This window comes from Phoca vitulina, unplaced genomic scaffold, assembly GCF_004348235.1.
Source record: "Phoca vitulina isolate PV1807 unplaced genomic scaffold, GSC_HSeal_1.0 scaffold69, whole genome shotgun sequence".
Classification (NCBI taxonomy): Eukaryota; Metazoa; Chordata; class Mammalia; order Carnivora; family Phocidae; genus Phoca; species Phoca vitulina.
Genome location: NW_022589772.1, coordinates 1451300 through 1473335, shown reverse-complemented (window position 1 = coordinate 1473335; position 22036 = coordinate 1451300). Strand labels below are relative to the sequence as shown.

Below are 22036 nucleotides of genomic sequence, written 5' to 3'. Positions count from 1 at the left end.
ATATGTACAAATATAAAAATTTTATCCTTATTGACAGATAACTTTCTGGAAAATTTTACTATTTTGAAACTTGAAGAGACCAAGAATGAGTCTTCATTTTCCTACATGCTCACCAATACTGGATATTTTAATTTCTCTTTTAGTCTTTCACTTCTGCTAGTCTCATAAAAGACAAATGACATCTCGTTCTTGCTTTTTTGTTGTTTTTTTTTTGTTTGTCTGTTTGTTTGCATTTCTTTGGTCAAAGAGCTTTTCATACATTTATTGACAGATTTTTGTTTTTGTTATGAATTGTCTGTTGCTGCTTTTTGCAAACATTTCTATCAGAACATTCATTCCTTTTCTTATTAATTTATAAGGACTCGTTTTTAAAAAGATTTATTTATTTATTTTATAGGCTGGGGAGGGACAAAGGGAGAGGGAGAGAAAAACCCAAGCAAACTCTGTGCCAAGCACTGAGCCTGACAAGGGGCCTGATCTCAAGACCCTGAGATCACGACCTGAGCTGAAACCCAGAGTCAGGTGCTGAACCAACCGAGCCACCCAGGCGTGCCTATAAGGACTCTTTTTATATAAACTCTTTGACAGAAGTACTGCAAATATTTATGCAGATATTTCTCTCTTTGTCAATTTTCCACCAATTTCTAGAAGCATGTTGCTGAGGAACAGTGATAGTAATTAGTAAAACCATTATGTAGCCTTCACTATGTGCCAAGCTGTGTTCTAAGTTAATTATGTGGATTAGCTCATGTAATCCCGTCTACCAACCTACTATTATTATTCCTATTTTCAGATGAAGAAACTGAGATACATAATAGGTATGTGACTTGACCAAGGTTCTGCAACTAGTGGTTCTGCTGGGATTTGAAACACTGTAGTCTGGCTACACTCCATGCTCTTTTTTTTTTTTTTAGATTTTATTTATTTATTTGACAGAGAGAGAGAGAGAGAGAGAGCACAAGTAGACAGAGAGGCAGGCAGAGGGAGAGGGAGAAGCAGGCTGAGCAGGGAGCCTGACACAGGGCTCAATCCCAGAACCCTGGGATCATGACCCGAGCCAAAGGCCGACCCCCAAACGACTGGGTCCCCCAAGCGTCCCTACATTGTACGCTCTTAATCACTGTCGAAGACTAATAAAGTCAGATACTAGTTAAAGCAGTAAGGATAGATTTTATTAAGTAATACTATTACAATAGGGAAAAGAGTTCAGCATGAACTAAATTCAACTTCAACTTGTGCAAAAGTGACAGAACAGAAGCCAAACATGCCAGACTATATATTGTATTCTTGAATTTATATAAAATTTTAAAACAGACAAAATTAATAGATGTTGGAAGTCAAGATAATGGTTACATTTGGAGAGCAGGTGGGTAAAAGAGGGGATCCTGGGGTCCTGGTAATAATCTATTTCTTAATCTGGTTGTTTTTATAAGTATGTTCATTGTGTATAAAATTCATTAAATTATATAGACTTATGATTTGTGTACTTTTATGTACATATACATGAGTAAACACATATATACACATGTGTATGTATACACATGTATATATATAAGTACATATGTATAGTTTATAAAATTTTCTGGTATGATTTTTATATTTGGCATCTGGTATTGTTGAAAATCTAAGAATAGCCCAATCATTTTGTCCCTTGGTAGATGACTATAGCAGACACTTTTAGTTGCCTATGCATTAGCCAATCCCCTTTCACTTCTTACTTGCCATCAAAGTCCATTGTTAATAACAGAGCATGAAAATGTCAGGGACTCACTTCCCTCGCCTCCCTTACAGCTATAGTGTAGTTATGTGGCCTTGTTCTAGCTCAAGAGATGTAAGGAAAATTTTGCTAGATCATTCTATGAAAGATTTTCCAGGGCGCCTGGGTGGCTCAGTTGATTGGGCATCTGCCTTCGGCTCAGGTTATGATCCTAGTGTCCTGGGATAGAGCCCCGTGTCGGGGTCCCTGCTCAGCGGAGAGCCTGCTTCTCCCTCTCCCTCTGCCTGCCGCTCCCCCTGCTTGTGCACTCTCTCTCTGTCAAATAAGTAAATAAATAAAACCTCCCAAAAAATAAGAAAGATTTTCCTTGGGATATCTGGGTGGCTCAGTCGTTTGAGCATCTGACTCTTGATTTCAGCTCGTCATGATCTCAGGGTCATGGGATTGAGCCCCAAGTTGGGCTCTGTGCTCAGTGCAGAGTCAGCTTACAATTCTCTCCCTTTCCATCTGCCCCTCCCCTCCCCGGCCTGCTTGCATACACACAATCTCTCTCTCTCTAAAAAAAAAAAAAAAATTAAAAAAAAAAAGATTTTCCTCACTAATAAATGGAGAGAGAGGTGTGGAGAGGGAGGCTGAGTCAGAGATGCTATCTGCTTCCATCTGTCACATAGACCCCACTGGAGCTGCCACCACTATGAATGCTCACGAAGACCTGGTGTACCAGGTGAAGCTGGCCAAGCAGTCTTGTTGATAGGATGAAATGGTAAGATTAATGAAGAAAGTAGCAGAGATGAATGTTGAGATGACACTGAAAGAAAGAAACCTGTCTGTTGCATACAGAAATGTGATTGGAGCTAGCTAGAAGATCCTCCTGGAGAATAATCAGCAGCATTGAACAGGTAGAAGAAGACAAGGAAAGAGTAGACAAACTGAAAATAATTCAGGAATATTGGCAAGTGGTTGAGATTGACTAGGGTTAATCTTTTATGACAGTTTGGAAACACTGGACGAACACTTCATTCCAGTGGCTAACACTGGTGAGTCCAAGGTTTTCTGTTATAAAACAAAAGGAGACTATCACAGGTATCAGGCTGAATTTCCGACAGAAAGGAGGCTGTGGAGAACAGCCTACTGGCTTTAAAGCTGCTATTGATATTTCAATGATAGAACTTGGACCACCACATCTCATTCTCTCAGGTCTTGCCCTCAATTTTTCTGTATTCTACTATGAAATTCTTAATTCCTCTGACCATGCCTGCAGGTTGGCCAAAGTGGCTTTTCATGATGCAGTTACAGAAATGGATATGCTGAGTGAAGGAAGTTCTAGGGACTCTATACTTATGATGCAGTTGTTACATGATAATCTGACACTGTGGACTTCAGACATGCAGGGTGATGGGAAAGAGCAGAATAAAGAATTTCTGCGTGATACAGAAGATGAAAATCAGTGAGACCTAAAGGCCAACAGGAGAAACCATCTCTGACCTCCCTACTCCTTCCCATTCCCCCCCACCGTTTGGAAATTCCCCATTGTCACTGAGAAACACCAAATTTGACTTTTACATTCTACCTCAGAATGTAGGTTTCTGCCCCAATGGTTTTTAAACAGACATTTTTTCAAAAAGTTCTTAAAGGCAAGAATGAATTTCTGTGGATTTTACTGGTTCCAGCTTTTTGGTTCTTTAGGACACTAGCAGGACTACACAGAAGCTTTTTCAGCATTACTGTATTATCTCCTGCCAGATGGGGCGAGATCACCATTAGAAACGTAAAGTAAATTCAAAAGCCATTTGACTGCTAGGTGATGCAAGCATCTAAGAGAGAGGTTAATCACACAATGGAAGCATAAGTGGTACCATTTTTCCTTTCCTTACTTGGTTAAATCAAATTTTACGCCAATGTTTAAAATTAATTGGGTGTTAGCTTGAGGTGGTTAGGGTTGTTTGAGGAGTTTGTTGTTATGGTTTTGCCGTAAAAAGTGCTTCAGACTCTCCTGAAATGTTGCTGAAAAGCATGATGCTGGTAACAGGTCAACAATTGTTGAATCTCATTCTTGCCTACTTTATACTCTTTCTCTAAAGCAAGTTAGCTTTGAAGGTGGTGTGGAAAAGTCTGTGTGGGTGTTCAATGATTTGTTTTTTCTTCTTCCCTCTCTGCCAGGTGCCCTCCCCTACTTCACTCCCTCAACTTTTTTTGTTCAGTGTGTGTAACTTGAAGCTCCTTTGTACTATCAGATATCTGCCTGGAGCCACAGATACAGAATCTGTATTGTTCTTACCTCAACACAGCATGGAATTAACATTAAACTTAAATAAAACAAACAAATTTAAAATGCCAAATATTATTGCATCTCCATCCCTTGTACTTCGAAAATAAAACTTCTAGTCAAATAAACAACTAGATGATAGAGAGATGATAGATAGATAGATAGATATAGATAGATGATAGATGATAGATAGATAGATGATAGATATAGATAGATGATAGATATAGATAGATGATAGATGATAGATGATAGATAGGTAGATGTAGATAGATGATAGATGATAGATGATAGACAGATAGATAGATAGACACACAGACAATGAGGAGAAAGTATCTACTCTTTATTTCTGCTTTTAGGTGTAGCTATGTAAGGACTTAATGAGACATGACACAATAGTCATGTTAATCATGATAGAAAAAAAATGAAGACAAAAGTCTTCATGCTAAGAATGGTGATGTGAAAAGATATAAAGGGCCCAGATCCTTGTGGACATTGTTGAGCCACTGTAACAATTCTGGAACAACCTCTTTTGGATTGCTTCTAATGTGAGGAAAATAAAAACAAAACAAAAATGGAAATACCTATTTTTTATTTATTTTTTATTTATGTACTTTTATTTATTTATTTTTTCATTTTCATTTTCATTTTTTTATTATGTTCAGTTAGCTACTGTATAGTACATCATTAATTTTTGATGTAGTGTTCAATGATTCATTAGTTATATATAACACCCAATGCTCATCACAACATGTGCCCTCCTTAATACCCATCACCCCGCTACCCTCATCCCCCCAGCCCCCTCCCCTCTGAAACCCTTAGTTTCCTGGGGTCCATAGTCTCTCATGGTCCATCTCCCTCTCTGATTTCTACCCCTTCAGATTTCCCTCCCTTCCCCTATGGTCCTCTGTGCTATTGCTTATGTTCCACATATGAGTGAAGCCATATGATAATTGTCTTTCTCTGCTTGACTTATTTCACTTAGCATAATCCCCTCCAGTTCCATCCATGTCAGTGCAAATGGTGGGTATTCATCCTTTCTGATGGCTGAATAATATTCCATTGTGTATGTACCACGTCTTCTTTATCCATTCATCTGCTGAAGGGCATCTCGGCTCCTTCCATAGTTTGGCTATTGTGGACATTGCTGCTATGAACACTGGGGTTCATGTGCCCCTTCTTTTCACTACATCTGTATCTTTGGGGTAAATATCTAGTAGTGCAATTGCTGGGTCATAGGGTAACTCTATTTTTAATGTCTTGAGGAACCTCCATACTGTTTTCCAAAGTGGCTGTACCAGCTTGCATTCCCACCAACAGCGTAAGAGGGTTCCCCTTTCTCCACATCCTCACCAACATTTGTTGTTTCCTGTTTTGTTAATTTTTGCCACTCTAACTGGTGTAGGGAAGCATCTCATTGTGGTTTTGATTTGTATTTCCCTGATGGCTAGTGATGTTGAGCATTTTTTCATGGAAACACCTATTTTTAAACAACTTCAAACCATTCATTCTTTGACTTGTAGCCAACAATATCTTCATGCCATAGCAGTCTTCTTCTTATATCTGGGTATCTATAACAATCCTCTATCTTCAAAGTTAAATCATGACCGATACCTGTATATTGTTTTGTCATTATAAACTTTTCTTGGAACAGTGAAGCCTTTTGATTTGCAGACTCAGGATTTCTGTCATTTTTGGAAGATTTTCTTCTTTTATACTTGTCAATATTTTGTCCTTGTTGCTATATTCTTTTTTTTTTCTTTTTATCAGGCATTTCAGTTATCCAGATTTTGAATCCTCTTTTTATGAGTATTTACCCTATTTTGTTTATAATGTGTTTTCTTCTTTATCCTTTTTGGCATTATCTGTTATGCACTCACTCTTGTCTTCCATTCCAGTTTTCACCAATAAAAAACCCCACCAATTTTCTACTTTAATTGCATTTTAACATTAGGTGATACTATTATATTTCCTCAATTTGTTTCCTGGCTGACATAATGCTCTCAGCTGCCCATCCAATTTGAGAAATAGCAGTAAGGTTTTTTTTTTTATTATTATTCTTTCTTATCCTTGTATCTCACCAAATTACATTGCTCTCTCTATAGTTGATTCTTAGTGTATATTTTTTTATTAATTTAAATTTTGTTAGTGAACATACAGTGCAATATTAGTTTCTGGAGTAGAATCTAGTGAATCATCACTTACATACAACACCCAGTACTCATCACAAGTGCCCTTTTTAGTACCCATCACCTGTCTAGCCCATCCCCCACCCACATCCCTCCATCAAACCTCAGTTTGTTCTCTATCGTTAAGAGTCACTTACGGCTCTGTGCCTGGGTGGCTCAGTTGGTTAAGTGGCTGCCTTTGGCTCAGGTCATGATCTCAGAGTCCTGGGATCAAGTCCTACATCGGGCTCCAGCAGGGAGCCTGCTTCTCCCTCTCCTCCCTGCTTGTGCTCTCTCTCACTATGTCTGTCTCTCTTGCAAATAAATAATAAATAAAATCTTTTTTAAAAATAGAGTCACTTATGGCTTGTTTCCCTCTCTCCATTTTTTTTCTTTTCCCTCTTCCCTTTTTCCTCATCTTATTTCTTTCTTAAATTTCCTTAGTGTATACTTCTAATGTCATCCAAAATACTTTATATCTACATGATATTCCTCCAAATTGTGTTATATGAATGGGAGCCTGTCATAATTTCAATGATACTTTAATTTTTTTTTACCCTTTTTATGTCCCCCTTGGGAAGGAATGATAGCATAAGCCTTAATTTATACCACTTTCATTCTTTTAAAAAAAAATTATTTATTTATTTGAGAGAGAGAGTGTGTGTGTGTGCAGGAGGAGGGGCAGAGGGAGAGGGAGGGAACAGACTCCCCACTGAGGGCAGAGCCTGACATGGGGCAGGATCCCAGGACCCTGAGATCATGACCTGAGCCGAAATTAAGAGTCAGACGCTTAACGGACTGAGCCATCCAGGAGCCTCTATACCACTTTCATTCTTAAAGCATATACTGCTCTCTGCTTTGGTTATTTCATGGTCATAATTTGTCTTTTGTCCATAAAGAAAGGAAAGTTTTCTTGGCTGACACTTTAGAACAGTCATTCCAATCTTTGAATATTGCTTTCACATACCATCTTAACTTTAGCTTTATAGTAAGCAGTTCTAAGAAAGAGATAAACGATGTAAAATAAAGGAAGATGAATTATTTAGTCATAGGATATAGTTTTATTGTGAAACTTCCCCAGTTTTTATATGGCTTTCAAATTAGTATTTTTACAATTTCATATGAGAATAGAAGCCTATATTCTTGTCCATTTGTATTTTTCTGTCTTCGTTCACATCATTTAATGATTTATGGGGTGATGTTTAGTAGACCAATATAATTCAAACTCATAACCGAAACAAATATGTTGTTTATTTCACATAGTGACCTTATGAGACCATACACATATTCTAACTTTATTGACATTGTTGCAAATCTGGGTGCATTTCCATTTTGGTAGCTGCCATCACAGCCAGTTGATGTATCACACAAGAAAATAACTTTCATTATCTTATAATTACACTTCAATTTAGATCCTAAACAGGAATGTGAAATTTGTCTTCTAACCTCTTTTTCTAGACTTGACTTTTGAAGGCAATTTACACCTTCATATTTTGTACTCCTACTTATGCTAGTTTATTCTCTTCTGCCATCTAGGGCAGTGTTTTTAAGATAAGTGCTTTAATCATAAGAGCAAACAATGCCATGTACCATGCTGTGGAAATTAATGTAAGTCACAAATATAAATTTTTAATGTTAAAAAATTTAATTCTGCATTAATGGTGTGTTACGTAGTATAATAAGTGTGTTCCTTGAACAGTTAGAGAGCAGTGTTTTTTGTTTTGTTTTATTTTGTTTTGAGTTCCAGCTGACAAATACCAAAGAAAGTTTGCACCAAGGGAGAGGTTTTCACATTTGTGTCATAAATTGCAGATTTTTATGTTCCATTTGAAATATACTTGGAATGTAAGCCAATATCCCAAATACTGAATTTTTCACTGTGCTTAATGAGGTCTCCCTTCCTTCCTTTTTTCTTTCCTTCTTCCCTTCCTTCCTTCTTTCCTTCCTCCCTTCCTCCCTTCCTTCTTTTCTTCTCACTTTCTTTAAAGTATCAGTAAATTCATTGTAGATATTTCTTGGAAATAACAGATGGTTGTGCCATCATAAATTAATCTTCTGATTTGAAGATGTGAAGAAAATAAAAATAATTTGCACTTCTGGATTGTAAAAGCAGACAAGACACAGTAGAAAATCTGTATATATATTTTGACTATGATTAGGAAAATCAATCATATGAAAATCAGTCACAGGAAAATCAATCAAAATCAATCACTGGCTCTTAACTTGATTGTTAAGTTGACAACCCTGACCCAGGTAGGCTAAATTTCAAAGCTAGTGGGGAAAGGATAGGTGAACAGATAGAATGCAAATGATTTGCTGACATCACTATAAAACGAATTCCTGAGAGGGATAATCAATAGCTTAAATTGGAGTAGTCAATCAAACGTGGTTACCTTGTGCTTTATCTTGGCTGGCAATAGAGTCCTAAGGAATCTGATCTAGTGTGTAAAGTCACAGAAACAGGAGGCTTCAGAAAGTGGCGATTGGCAATTTCAGACTGATTGCAGCACTATTTATTTACAGGTGTTATATCAAATTTTGAGCAAGACTCCTAGCAGGTGGAAGAAATATAGACAAAAGTAATCGGTGATATGTGGGAAGTTTTTCAAGGCCACAGACATACTCTACTCTCCAGTATTCAGGATCCAGACAAGGCTTCAGTTCCAATGAAAATTAACACTCAGAAACAAAGACCTAGCTCAGTAGGACAGATTGGATATATATGGTTTAATAGAGAAGTTGAGGGATATCAGACATTTGACTTAGAGCAACAGGATTAATTCAAAATCTTACTCAGTGATTGAAATGTGTCTCCTTGTGTACACTTTGCCTTGGTCAGGTATGGCTTCAGATCCTGCAGTAGGAAGATGTAAGTACCTACAGATGAGCGATACTAAGAGAGGATTATATAACAAGTTAGTTGTTGGAGATTAAAGATACCCCTTTTTTTCAGTTTGTATATCTTACAGATTTTATCAGAGTGCCCAGCCTTTAGTAGGTGGCTCTTGAACTGGAGAATATTTGGCTTCACACAGAGCATGATATGATAAGGTTTAAATGAAATAATATTTTTATGCAAATGAAATAGAGGGCTGAACTATAAATGAGGTAAAATTTGCCTTTGGGGACTTTTCATTTTGACATGGCCTCCCTATCTCTGAATGCTTGAGGATTCTCAATGGGAATTGGGACGCAAATTGCATTTTTGCCAAGTCAGTTGATTCCTCATCTCTGTTTTCAAAGTTTATCTCCAGCAAAGTGGTGAAGGATGTCAAGTTGGTCCTCTGCCCCATCTTTCTATCCCTTCTGTTGTTGTTCTCAAGCAGTCCCCTGCTGTCCCTTCTGTCTTCCTCTACTTTCCTTACATTTCATGAGACCAAGACAGAAAAATCATCTTAGAGCTTTTCCTGCATGTTGGTACTCATTCCATTGCTTCCTGGACATTGACATTAAATTAATAAAATAAATTCCTACAACATAGTTACTAATATATTTCTTCTCCAGTGTAAGAGAACACCTAATACAGTCAAAATCTTCTTAGGAAAACTTACAAAAGTTGATGCAAATGGTCTTGGCCTTTTTAGGAATGTGGAATGAAGACTGGAGAAAGAAGTACCTTTTGAGCTTTTGGAATCACAACGTATAGGCAGCTACCTAGCCTACAGCACTGGTCATGACAGTGTACTCAGATACACCTCAAAAACATCAAGAAAATGTTTCTACTAGATTTATAGATATAAATGTAAAATATACATGTAAAAGGTTGGAGATGGAGAACTAGTGAATACCTTATTGCAGTTCTATAAATAACAGCGTCAGCTTCTCCATTGAAGAAAACATTTCTTTTACTTTGGCATTTATGAAAAATGAATGACTTCTATATATGCTGATATATTTTAGCAGCCTACCTTCTGCCATCCACTGATGTCTAATTGGACTGTTGTCACTAAAGCTATTACCATTGGCTCCTATGTTATTATGCTTTCTGATTAAAAATCAACCTGAAAGAAAAATATTAAGAATAGCGGTCTATAATAGCGTAGAGCTTTTAAATTTTTCAATGCCTGTCCTCATCTAGCAACTTCATTCTCTTTTCAAAACAACTCTGCCAGTTAGAGAGAGTGCGTACGATACGCACTTTATAGATAAGGAAATGGAAGCACAGAAGCTGTGACTTGTGCATAATCCACAGCTAATTAGTGGCAGAGCTGGACTTGGTGCTCCATATCTTCTGTTGTACACCATGCTGTTTCTACTACAGACAACTAAAACTGGAGGGAAAATGAAAGAAAACTCTTAATTTTCATTTTCTCTTTCCATTTGAAACAGAAGCAGTCATCATCATAATATCTATAATCAGTATTTTGGGACTATTCCTGTCTATCCAAAAGGAAGGCTACAGTAAACACCTACTATTTATCTGACATGGCTTATGAGTTCATAAAGGCTAATGCTCTGGTTAACTGGTGACCAGAAAGAGTTAATCAGCTCTTCCTGAAAGCTCTGTTTACTTTCACAGAATCATTAGGGGTGGAAAGAATAGGTAATTATCCAATAATAAGATAATTGAATTTTCCTTTAAAATAGTTCTAATTGTTACAACAAAGGTTCTACCTATATTTATTATACTGTAAATAACAGGTAACATTATTGACTTGTTATTTGGTGGAGTATTTTACTTTAAAAATACTTCAGGGGCTCCTGGGTGGCTCAGTCATTAAGTGTCTGCCTTCGGCTCAGGTCATGATCCCAGGGTCCTGGGATCGAGCCCCACATCAGGCTCCCTCTCCCACTCCCCGTGCTTGTGTTCCCTCTCTTGCTGTGTCTCTCTCTGTCAAATAAATACATAAAATCTTTAAAAAAATAAATAAAATTAAAAAATAAAAATAAAAATACTTCAGTATATACAGTATGATATAAATGTGTGTACAAATTAAGACAACTTCACTGTAGGGACAGTTAATTAGCATTTGAAGTAACTTATGTTGGAATCCACAAAACGGAAATAGTTATTTAGCATTTCCAATATTATTGTCAAAATCTATACCAGAGATTTTGTAATTAAAATAAGAGATGTTAGGGGCACCTGGGTGGCTCAGTCATTAAGCATCTGCCTTCGGCTCAGGTCATGATCCCAGGGTCCTGGGATCGAGCCCCACATCAGGCTCCCTGCTCAGCAGGAAGCCTGCTTCTCCCTCTCCCACTCCCCCTGCTTGTGTTCCCTCTCTCGCTGTGTCTCTGGCTGTCAAATAAATAAAGTCTTTTAAAAAAATAAAATAAAAAGAGATGTTAGAGATGTTAATATGTTTCACTACTAGAGAGTTGAAGAGAGATGGCTGGTCAGAAAGATTGCACAGGTTATGCTACCCTTAGGAGAAGCAGGTATATGAATCTGACAATCCCAGCAACCTATGACACTCTGTGCAGAGCTCAGTGTCTAGATCTCCATTGATTCCGTGTCCCTCCACTTCACAGAGGACTCCGCCCACTGATGAGACTACCACCTTGGCTGCTCCCGCTGAAGGAATATCATTGTATCTGCCCTAGAATAAATCTTTCCTACAATATGTCATTCTGTGTGTCTCAGTGCAGAGTGGCAATTCACTTGAGCTACATGCAGTCATGAATGGTTTTGTGCTTACAAATATTTGTACATATGACACAATTTGGTCAAAGACCTATTTTCAATGAAGCATAACACCGAGTGGTGAGGTTTAGGGGTAGGAACCGTACAGCCTCTGCCAATTTCTAATCACTTAAGGCTCTCTTTATTTCCTGAAAGGACTTGATGATTGTTAAAGGGTGAAATTGCCCTAGGACTCTTGTGAAAGACTGTGTGTGATGCACCAGGCGCTCTGCTAAGCATATTACCTACTTTCTCTTAATCTTTATAGCACTCCTATGGTTTTTATTTTTTATCTTATTTTGATTGTCCTCATTTTTCTGATAAGGAAACTGAAACTGAAAAGAGTTAGGTAACTTGGCCAAGATTTCACAACTACTTAGTGGTAGAGCTGAGAGTTTTATCCAGATCTATTTACTGCAAAATGTAAATATGGTCTAATGTCTGCCAAAATGTAAGACATGTACATCTGCACTACACATGGATTATTTTGGGTGATGCACAGAGATAGCCTTAACAAATAATAACTCAGTGAGAAAGCTCTTTTCTTAACGAACTTCTCTTTATTATTTAATTGCCCAATCAAATATGACTCTCATCCCAGTCACTCTCTTTCATATTACCCCATTTTATTTTCTTCAGTGAATTTTCTCCAACTCAAATGCACTCATGTGCTTATTTGTACTGATTGCTATTTTCTCCCAGTTAGGGTTCCAGGGAGGCCAGGTGTCTTGAATATCCAGGCACAGAGTAGGAGGACAACAAATATCAATTGTATGAATGAGTGGATTATGTTAAGGAAAGTCTCAATTTGGTGCTAATGAGTCTTTAACATTTTTCTAACATTTGAAAATCTTCTTTTTTCATAAACAGGAAAGAGGCTTGGGATCAGAGCATTTCACAGAAGCTAGAAATCATAACTGTTCTTTATAACTAGCAATCCTGACTTTCTACTTAAGCTGTTTCCTTCATATATATGTATATATATAAATACACATTTTTAAATGAGTGTGTTAAGAGAAAATAATAAGTAAATGAGCGTACAGGTGTTGGAAAGTTTATTGATGATGGAATGTAACATTCACAATGTGAATGTGTTATTTTTATTGATGATGGAATGTAACATGCACAGAGATAGCCTTAACAAATAATAACTCAGTGAGAAAGCTCTTTTCTTAACGAACTTCTCTTTATTATTTAATTGCCCAATCAAATATGACTCTCATCCCAGTCACTCTCTTTCATATTACCCCATTTTATTTTCTTCAGTGAATTTTCTCCAACTCAAATGCACTCACGTGCTTATTTGTACTGATTGCTATTTTCTCCCAGTTAGGGTTCCAGGGAGGCCAGGTGAATGTTACATTCACCTGGCCTCCCTGGAATGTTACATTCCATCATCAATAAAAATAAAGGAAAGACTATCTTGTACTGGAGAAATAAATAAAATGTGCTTAAAAATGCAATTAAACAATTCAGTTGAATAGCAAGGCTCTAGGGGAGTTCCCAAAGAAATCTGTCATGGTTCCTACTCTCAATTCAAATGGGAAGACAACATATATTAATTGCTGTTGTTACATGATAAATGATCAAAATACAGATCATAAATGCAAAAGGAAATTTTTACAAAGGGAGAAATCGAATTGGGCTTGGGTAGACAGGAAAAAATAGCTTCATAGGGGTGGAATTCAGTTGTGTTCTAAAAATAGACTCCCACTACCCACCCACCTACTGATTCAACCAACATCAGTTGAAAGCCTACAGTGAGGAAAATAATGTACCAGGCATTCTGTCAGAAACTACCCTAAAGGAACTTCCCCCTGCTCTGAGAACCATCACAATCTAGTGAGGGATTGACTTATAGTACTTAACTCTTATATAAGTTAATATAAGGTGAAAGCTGATTCAGAGAAAAGAGTGACCAAATTGCATCCGAGTGGGAATGATCAAATCAAGAAAAACTTCCTACAGGTGATGGCTCTTGAGTTAACTCTTTAAGGAGGAAGAGTATATGCATAGTTGGGCAACTGAAGGATGGATGACAAGCTAAGCTGAATAAAAGTAGAGGCAGGTATCAATACGCATGGTACAGAAACTGGCTTGATCAGCATGAAGGGAAGCTGGCTCAATTAATGTAGAGGGTTCATACTGGGAAGTAGAGGGAGACAATTGTAACTAGGTAACGAGTGGTCAGAGTAGGGCACATCTAGGTTTGGTGGGTTCTAAAGCTTATGTAATTTGGGGCCCGCTTTAAGAGAAATAGCATAAAATTTTGATGCAATTTTGGGTGTAAGCAAAAATATTTAGAAAGAGAAAAGCAATCTCAACAAACTTCCAAGTTTTAGAAAGCTGACAAACATTTTTAACATCTAAAAAATAACATTTTTATTAAATCACCACTTGAACACCTCTATAGTACTTTTCTTTGTACAAGTTTTGCCTGACACTTGTTGATTGCCTCTTCATTAGACAATGGTTTTGTAATATAAATGTCCATGGAAAGAATAGAGAGATGATTGCTTTTATCCTGTAGTGTGATAGGAATTTTTTTTTCATTGCTAGTTTAAAACCAGTTCTTTCAGCTTCACAACTCATTATAAATAATGTCATGTAAATTTTTAGGATTGTCAAATTTGATAAAACTGCTATCGAATTTCTTTCATATGTAAGCTGAAAGATTCTTTGACACTTCAGATTTTCTCGGGCAATGACTAATCTTAGACACTCTTTGAATTGATGGCACTCATTAACAAATTTGTCATCAGTGTACTCATTATAATAGCAAATTATGAATTCTGTGTTATCTTTGTCAGTTTCAGATAACTTGTCAACTTCTCTTTAGTCAGATTATAAAAAGGCCTATGACTGTGATCCCTCCAATGCCATCTGACATGAACCAAAATCAGAGTGGAAGGAAACAGGGGTCCTAACTGAATCTAGTTGAAGTATGATACTTTTGCAAACTTTTCAGAAATTCATGGCCATACGAACACATGGTTAAGGCCCTGCCAGAGTCTTGAAAGGGACCGATGCAAGTGAGGTACCTACAGATCACATTCAATTAACTTCACAGAAATTCCACCTCTGGGTGAGATTTTTGAGATTTTTGAATGCCAGGATGAGGAGAGTAAACCTAAAAGTTATATTTGATGAAGAAATAAGACACACAGAATAAGGATGTAAGCTAAGGAATTATAAAATGCTACTGTGGATTTTTAAAATGTAAATTCTAGAATAAATTTCCATACAAAATGATATGCTAGTGGTCCAAGGGCAGGTGCTCTTTTAGGGGTGAACTTTGCTTCCCTCTAAGACACTGCTCCTATAAAGGAGCGATGAATACAATGACTATTACCTTATTTTGCAGCAAACCGCTTGAATCAGATTAATACCCTCCAGGACACTGCCAAGCCTGGAGAATCTAAAGAGCAATAAAGAACGGTTAAGGAAAATGTTCTAATGTGTTAAACAGTGAAAAAGTACAGATCATTTTAAGGTTTATCAGCTAAATGCACCTTGAAGCTAAAATTTTCATGGAAGAGCAAGCTCTGGATCATGCTGCAGAATAAAAGCTTGAAGCTAAGTTTCTCCAGAGGCTAGTTCTGGAGGAAAGAAACTGAAGTGTATTTTTTATCACTAGTACAGTAACCATTTCAGTGGTACGCCCCGTATGACTCTAGAGAATCTCCTTTACCTTCTGAAAAGGGAAGCGTAGCAGTAAAGCAACTGATGATACACAGGAGTAAGGTTAAGCAAAAAAAGTTAGATGGCTTTTGTTTGTTTTTCTGTTCTTTTGTTTTAAAGAGTAACTTATAGTCACATTATTTCGTAGTCAAATTATTTCGTAGTGTTTGTTAGTGTTTACTAAATAAGTTGATAATTGTCACCATACCTGAGCATCTACAATGAGCCATTCTAACTTACTCTGCATTTCCAGCTCCAGGCAAAATGTCTGAATGAGGGTCACAAATTTGCTCACATCACAACTCAGACAGGCAAAGAAAAGGAAATGACTCTTGCAGAATAAAAGAGACATAAGAGAAATAACACCTAAAGATAATGTATAGACCATGTTGGTGAAGCGGGAGAGCTAGGTTCTTGTCTCCCGGAGTCAAAGAATGAATCTCGCGGACAAAGAAGAGTGAGAAAAGTGACAGAGTTTTGTTAAGCAAGGATACAGAAAAAGCTCTCAGGAGTGAGAGGGGTCCCGACAGGGTTGCCACTGAGGGCTTCTAGGGTTGGTCTTTATAGAAGGCTAACCAGGGAACTTAAATCTTTTTGACTTCTCTACTTGACAGCACCCTTGTATAAGCAGGACTAGTGATAACGTCTTTAATGGGTTACTTCTTTTTAGGGTCTGTTTATTTTCTGTTGACCACAGGAGACTGTCATAATAATAAGACTCCCCCCTCAGACACCTAGGGCAGGGTGATCTGGAGTGTTCCCTTATCTCTGGTTTCCTTACACCTCCACAACTTTGGGATTTCTGTGAGTCTGATCATGGAGCCCCCTATCTATCTCTCCCTACCTAGTCCTGCCTTCCCTTTCTCCTTGGGATCCTGATTGGACCAAAATCAACTGTTAAAATGTGTTGAGAAAATCAGATCCATTGAAATATAGACTATTAGGTGATAGTATGGAATTAACATTAATTCTGAGGCATGTGATGATGGCATGGTGTTTATGTTAGCAAAATCTATATCATGCATCCTGAAGTATTTGTGGGTGGAATGACATGATGTCTGGTATTATAATTAAAATAGTCCAATACCCACACATTATAGAGTTAGGACTTGATAGAGGAAACAAAACTGGCCAAAGGTTGATGGTTGTTGAAACTGGTAATGCAGACATAGGTGTTCTCTACATGATTCTCTCTGCTTTTGTGTAGGTTTGGAAAGATAGAGGGTTAGTTTTCTCATCCCCGGGGTTTCCCTTTTCTCCTTGTTGTGGTCCCAGCACTGTGCCCCTCCTTCTCAGCAGTATATTGAGTGGTGGTCTTTGTTTCTTTTGTACAGCAACACAGAAGACCCACTAATAGAGGCTGAGAATAAGTCTGAAAGCTACCCATAGATCCATTCTGTGCAGGGCCTACACATCCTGCCATGGGTGTATCATAAATATAGTTAGGCAATATTATTTCTTAGTTATAATTTCAGAACTGATGAATGTATTAAAAATTGATTTCGTACTAACAGAAAATTGGTTGAATAAAACATTCCAATACTAAGTACCATATATTGAGCATCTACTCTGAACTAGGCATGGCAGTAATTGTTTTACTTACATTATTATTCTCACTTCATCTTCCCAGTAGCTTTGTGAGGATAATAATATTATCTTCATTTTATAAATAATGAATTGCAGTAAAGTAACTTGTTCTGTGTGATTCCATGGCATGATGTTTTGTTTGTTTTTCTGTTAAGGTCTTCCAGGTCATTTCTGTGATTATTGATTCTAATTTAAAAGAAGCGGAAAGAGAGAGAAGGGAAAGAATGTTTATTGCCTCCTTCCATTGTGTAAGGCAGGAAATAGGCTAGATATTTCATAAATGTTATCTCATTTCACAGCAAGCTTGTGAGGTAGTTAGAATCATTGATATTTTTCTCAATATTACAGGTGAGAAACTGAGTGTCAGCCTTGTCAAGTAATTTCTGCAAGACCACATAACTGGTAAATTTGTATCATCCTATCTAAGATTGTCTGTTTCTGAAGCCTGGGTCCTTCACAAAGACTATATAGCTATTATCTTAGAGATAAGGAATAAATCTGTTCATTCTAGAACTACATATGGAACACTGACTACGTAACCAGCCATGTTTTGCATGCAAGGAAGAGTACAAGAAAGGTTTGCTGAAGTGATTCCTACACTTAGAGAAGTGTGTAATCTAGCTGAGGAGAGAGGAAGCATAAGCATACACAGTAACAGATAATATGAGAATGCATGCATTAGACTAACATTTTAAGAGACTAAATTTGGGTCCTTATTAAAATGCAAATAGCACTTCAGAAGTTTTGCACTTAAAACCCAATAGTATATATTGGGAAATAGTTTATGGACAGGTATTCAAAGATCAGTATTTTTTTCTAAGATAGGAGTTTGACAAATTATGCATTTAAAATTTATCCGATTTTTAGCATTTAATATTATTGTTCCTGGGAGTTGATAGTTAAAGTGGTTTGAAATAAAAATGAATTATACCCTTAAGAAAACTTGAATCAATAGATGAATAATGGGAAACACTTCAGTACTAAATATCAAGGTTTGTTCAACTCAATAATTCTAGAATTTGAAAATACTGTAGTCAAAGAAAACCATTAAGGAAAAAAATGTGGTCCTTTTGGTCTTAAAATATGCACTCTTTTATCTTCAAGACAAAGACTGCCTATACCATACACAGAAGTTTGTATTACAGATCATGTTTAAGTAACCATCCCCAACATTGGGCGGGAAACTGGGAAACCTCTAGTTATGTGGGATATCTTGCCAGACTGGTAATCAGGAGATATGGGATCCAGTCCTGGATCTACCACTAACTAGCAGAGTGCTCTCATACAATCCCCCCCACAAGCCTCAATTTCTCCATCTGTAAGAAATGTGATAATTGAACTAGGTGATCTTCAAGATTCTTTCCAATTTTGACTTCCCAGGTTTTCATAAGATACATAATGTAAGACTGGCAAGATGCTTCATTGTTGCCTTTTATATGTGTAGGGAGCGTATCAAGTGCAGCTTTCTTCATATGTGTTATCAGAACCATCACATCTGTAGCCAAAAGAAGGGTGGACCTAGTCAGTGAGTGCCCATTGGTCTGGCTCAGATAAATAGTGGTATGATTTTGTGACTTTATCTGTGCTAGGAAATCTCTTGTCCAAGGATAGATATACCTGGACCCCAAAATCGGACCGGTGCCTTGGTTGTGGTTTAATTCTTGTCACTTATTTCTTTGATCCCTAGTTAAAGGATTGATAGCTCTGATATAGATAGTAACATTGTAGGCCTCAGCAGACACTGACATGTCATATTCATTTCTTTGACAGCATGAGGATAGTGAACAACAATAATGGGAAAGAGTACCAAAGGGTATCACCTCCAGTCTCACGCCAAGAAAACTGTATTTCATGGTTATAACAAGTGGTAAGGGAATTTTTTCCCCTAAAAAGATACTTTATCTCTGGCAGCCAGGAGACCCTCAGTGGCTCTTTGAGAAGAAGTATGGAGGGCAATTCTGGAAGCACATGAATTTATCTTGCTTTCTTCTCTCTTTTTTTAATTTAATTTATCTTGCTTTCTAACATGAAAGAGGAATTCGACCTCCCTGCTTATTGTTAATATCATAGGGATGTAGAGGACCTCCATGATAAAGAACCTCAATATTCCATACTGTATTACCCTGTAGGTCAAATGCAGTCCACAACTACTCACCTACTTGTCTTTTTCTCTGTCTCTCCCTCCCTCTCCGCACCATATGGAATATCTTTAATGTAACTGCTTTTTTTTCCCCCAGACAAAGGAATTCTAACAGTCTTGACTCCATATTTCATCTATTTGGCTGAGAATTATTTTATCAGTTCATTTTGTAATTTTCGCATATGCTCGTAACATAACTACACTTCTTTAAAACTATTCACTTAGAACAGATTTTCCCCCCTAACTTATTGGAATGGATTTTAAAATCTGTGGCCCTTCACCTGAAGTTAATGAGTATTATTACTGTGGCTGTTCAGCATATCACCTTGAATATTATTTCTTTTTCCCATCTCTAAAACAGTGACAGAAGGTCTATTGAAGCTTTCTGCTTAATAACTTCATCCTGCAAAAATGAAAATTATTCACGGAGAGACCATTTATTCCCTTGTTATGTGTACAAAACATTAGAATTCCACTGTCTTAAAAAACGGGAGCTGTCCTAGAGTTCGGGTAAAATTACGAGAGTGTTCTGGTTAAAAAGTGACACTTGGAAGGCAAATACAACACTTTAATAAGCTTAGGAAAGATGCCAGGAATTTAGTCCCTTTTGAAAAACATTGGCTATGCCAATTCCAAAGGATGCCAGGCATTTCCTCTCCTCAACAACCCTGGAACTACAATATAAGTACAGTACTTTGAAAGGTGTTTGCAGGATTATGGAAAGCACAGGTAGAATTCAATTGCTAAAACCTGTTTCTGTCCAGATTAACGAGTGGAGACAAGACATCTGCCAGTAACCTCCATTTGGCTATATTCCTTTAGACTGCCTGAAAAAGGTACAGATGCCTTTCTTTTTATTTCACTACACATTCATAAGCTTTCTGAGGAAAAGAGGACTTTAAAATTATTTCTAATTTTTTTTCGCAGTTATCTGTTTGGTTCTTTTAATCTAGCATATTCTTTTAGTCTAGCATACTGTGTTGAAACAGTCTTAACTCTCTTTATGGCATTGCTGCCATGGAAATTAGCCTGGCTCTAGGATTGGAGCATGTTGACAAAAATCAGCCTTCTGACTATCATCCTAAAAACAAATTATATGGCAAACATTTTGCCCCTAGAATGTTCCATAGAAAGAAAATGTGGATCATTTTATACTTTGGGCTTTTTCAACTATAGGAATATAGGCAACCCTACTTATACCTATAGACCAGGCAATAGGTTTCCCCAAGTAGATATTTGCTTTCTTCTTCTTGTTTTATTGAAGTAAAGCTCTCTCTCCTTTTCCATGTCTTTTGATTTTTCAAATGTTGTAAGTCTGAAAGCCTACATTGACATTAACTAATACCCTTTTGAATAAGAGGGTCTTCCCAGGCTATGGCAGAAGCAATGCCAAGAAACAGAAGGCATAATAAACTATTGGGGCAGGAAGTGAATATCACAACTGAGACTTCTAAAACTGATTCCTAAATTTGGGAAATAGGAAGATTTTCTGTACCTGCTGATGAGGTAGTCAAAAATTTTCATAATACTTTTTCTTCACTGGCAGAGAAACATAAGTGCATGAAAAAGTGTTTTAGAAGCTATTCCTCATACCAGTGTCAGCTGAATGAAACTCAATATCCAAGTGTTGATGAGTCTCTATTACTGTCAGCTGGCTGTATTTGTCACTGCCAAATGCCATACAGCTTCGTGAGCCTTCAGTAGAGTTCTCTATCAGCCTTACTTGATGTGGGACTCATACCTAAAGCACAGAAGGCTGGTAATTTATCATTCTGACATGAAATACAGAGAAAAAAAGAAAAGCCATATTACTGGCATATACTTTTGGAAGTTTGATTCTGATTATTTGAACTTGGCGATAGCTAAAGATTAGCAGAACATGCCGTTTATTTGTTTTTTAAATAGACTATTTTTTAAAGCGGTTTTAGGTGCACCACAAAACTAAGCAAAAGGTATAGAGGTTTTTCATATACAGCCTGCCCCTACATATGCACCATCTCCCCCACCTATTTTATTTTAATATTCGAATAGCACATGCTCCCCCTCTTCCCCATCTTCCATGGAAATGAGTAAGGGGCAGGCAGGGAGGGCTAGGTAGGGAGAAATAGGTAGGGGACCGTGGGATCAGGCTCACAAAATTCAAAATGTGGGAGATGAAAGGAAACCAAAGATAAGGGAATAAACCAGACCATTCTGTCCCTGGTGTCAGAGGTGAGTTCTTGTTATAACAGCTACTTGTGACCAACCAAAAATTACCGAGACCCTAAAAAGGATGTAGGGAGGTAAGCCGTTGAAGGTGTTATCACTAGTCCTTACTCAATGGTGCTATCAACAGATTTAAGTCCCCTGCTTAGCTTTCTACAAAAGACCATCCCTAAAAGCCCTCAGTGGCAACCCTATTGGGACCCCTCTCACTCCTGAGAGCTTTCTCTGTATCCTTGCTTAATACACTTTATCACTTTACTCACTCTCCTTTGTCCGCGAGATTCATTCTTTGACTCTGTGAGACAAGAACCTCGCTCTCCCGCATCAGAATGTGCCAGTCAAATTGCCTGACTTTATAATTAAGGAGTGTTTCAAGGCTATCATCTTGATTGAAGATCCATTCTTGTTATTCAGAACATTATATGTAGACGCAGTACATTTAGGAAATTAGGGTGAATGTATGCTGACTCCAGGTTGACTACTCTGGATTAATTTTTCTTTTTTTTTTTTTTTTGCATTTTAAAAATTAAAACTCTGATCTCTTCTTTTCTGGTAGAGTGCAGATAAGACATACAGTAACTTGAGGATATCGGTTGAGTTTTGGTTAATGGATGTTTATTTTGATTTATAAGTAAAGCTGGAACTAGGG

At 37.3% G+C, this 22036-nt stretch overlaps 1 pseudogene; it reads left to right on the top strand.

Moving 5' to 3' along the window:
- Positions 1-2411: 2411 nt before the first annotated feature.
- LOC116624621 lies at positions 2412-3168 on the top strand (annotated as a pseudogene).
- The last annotated feature ends 18868 nt before the right edge of the window (positions 3169-22036 follow it).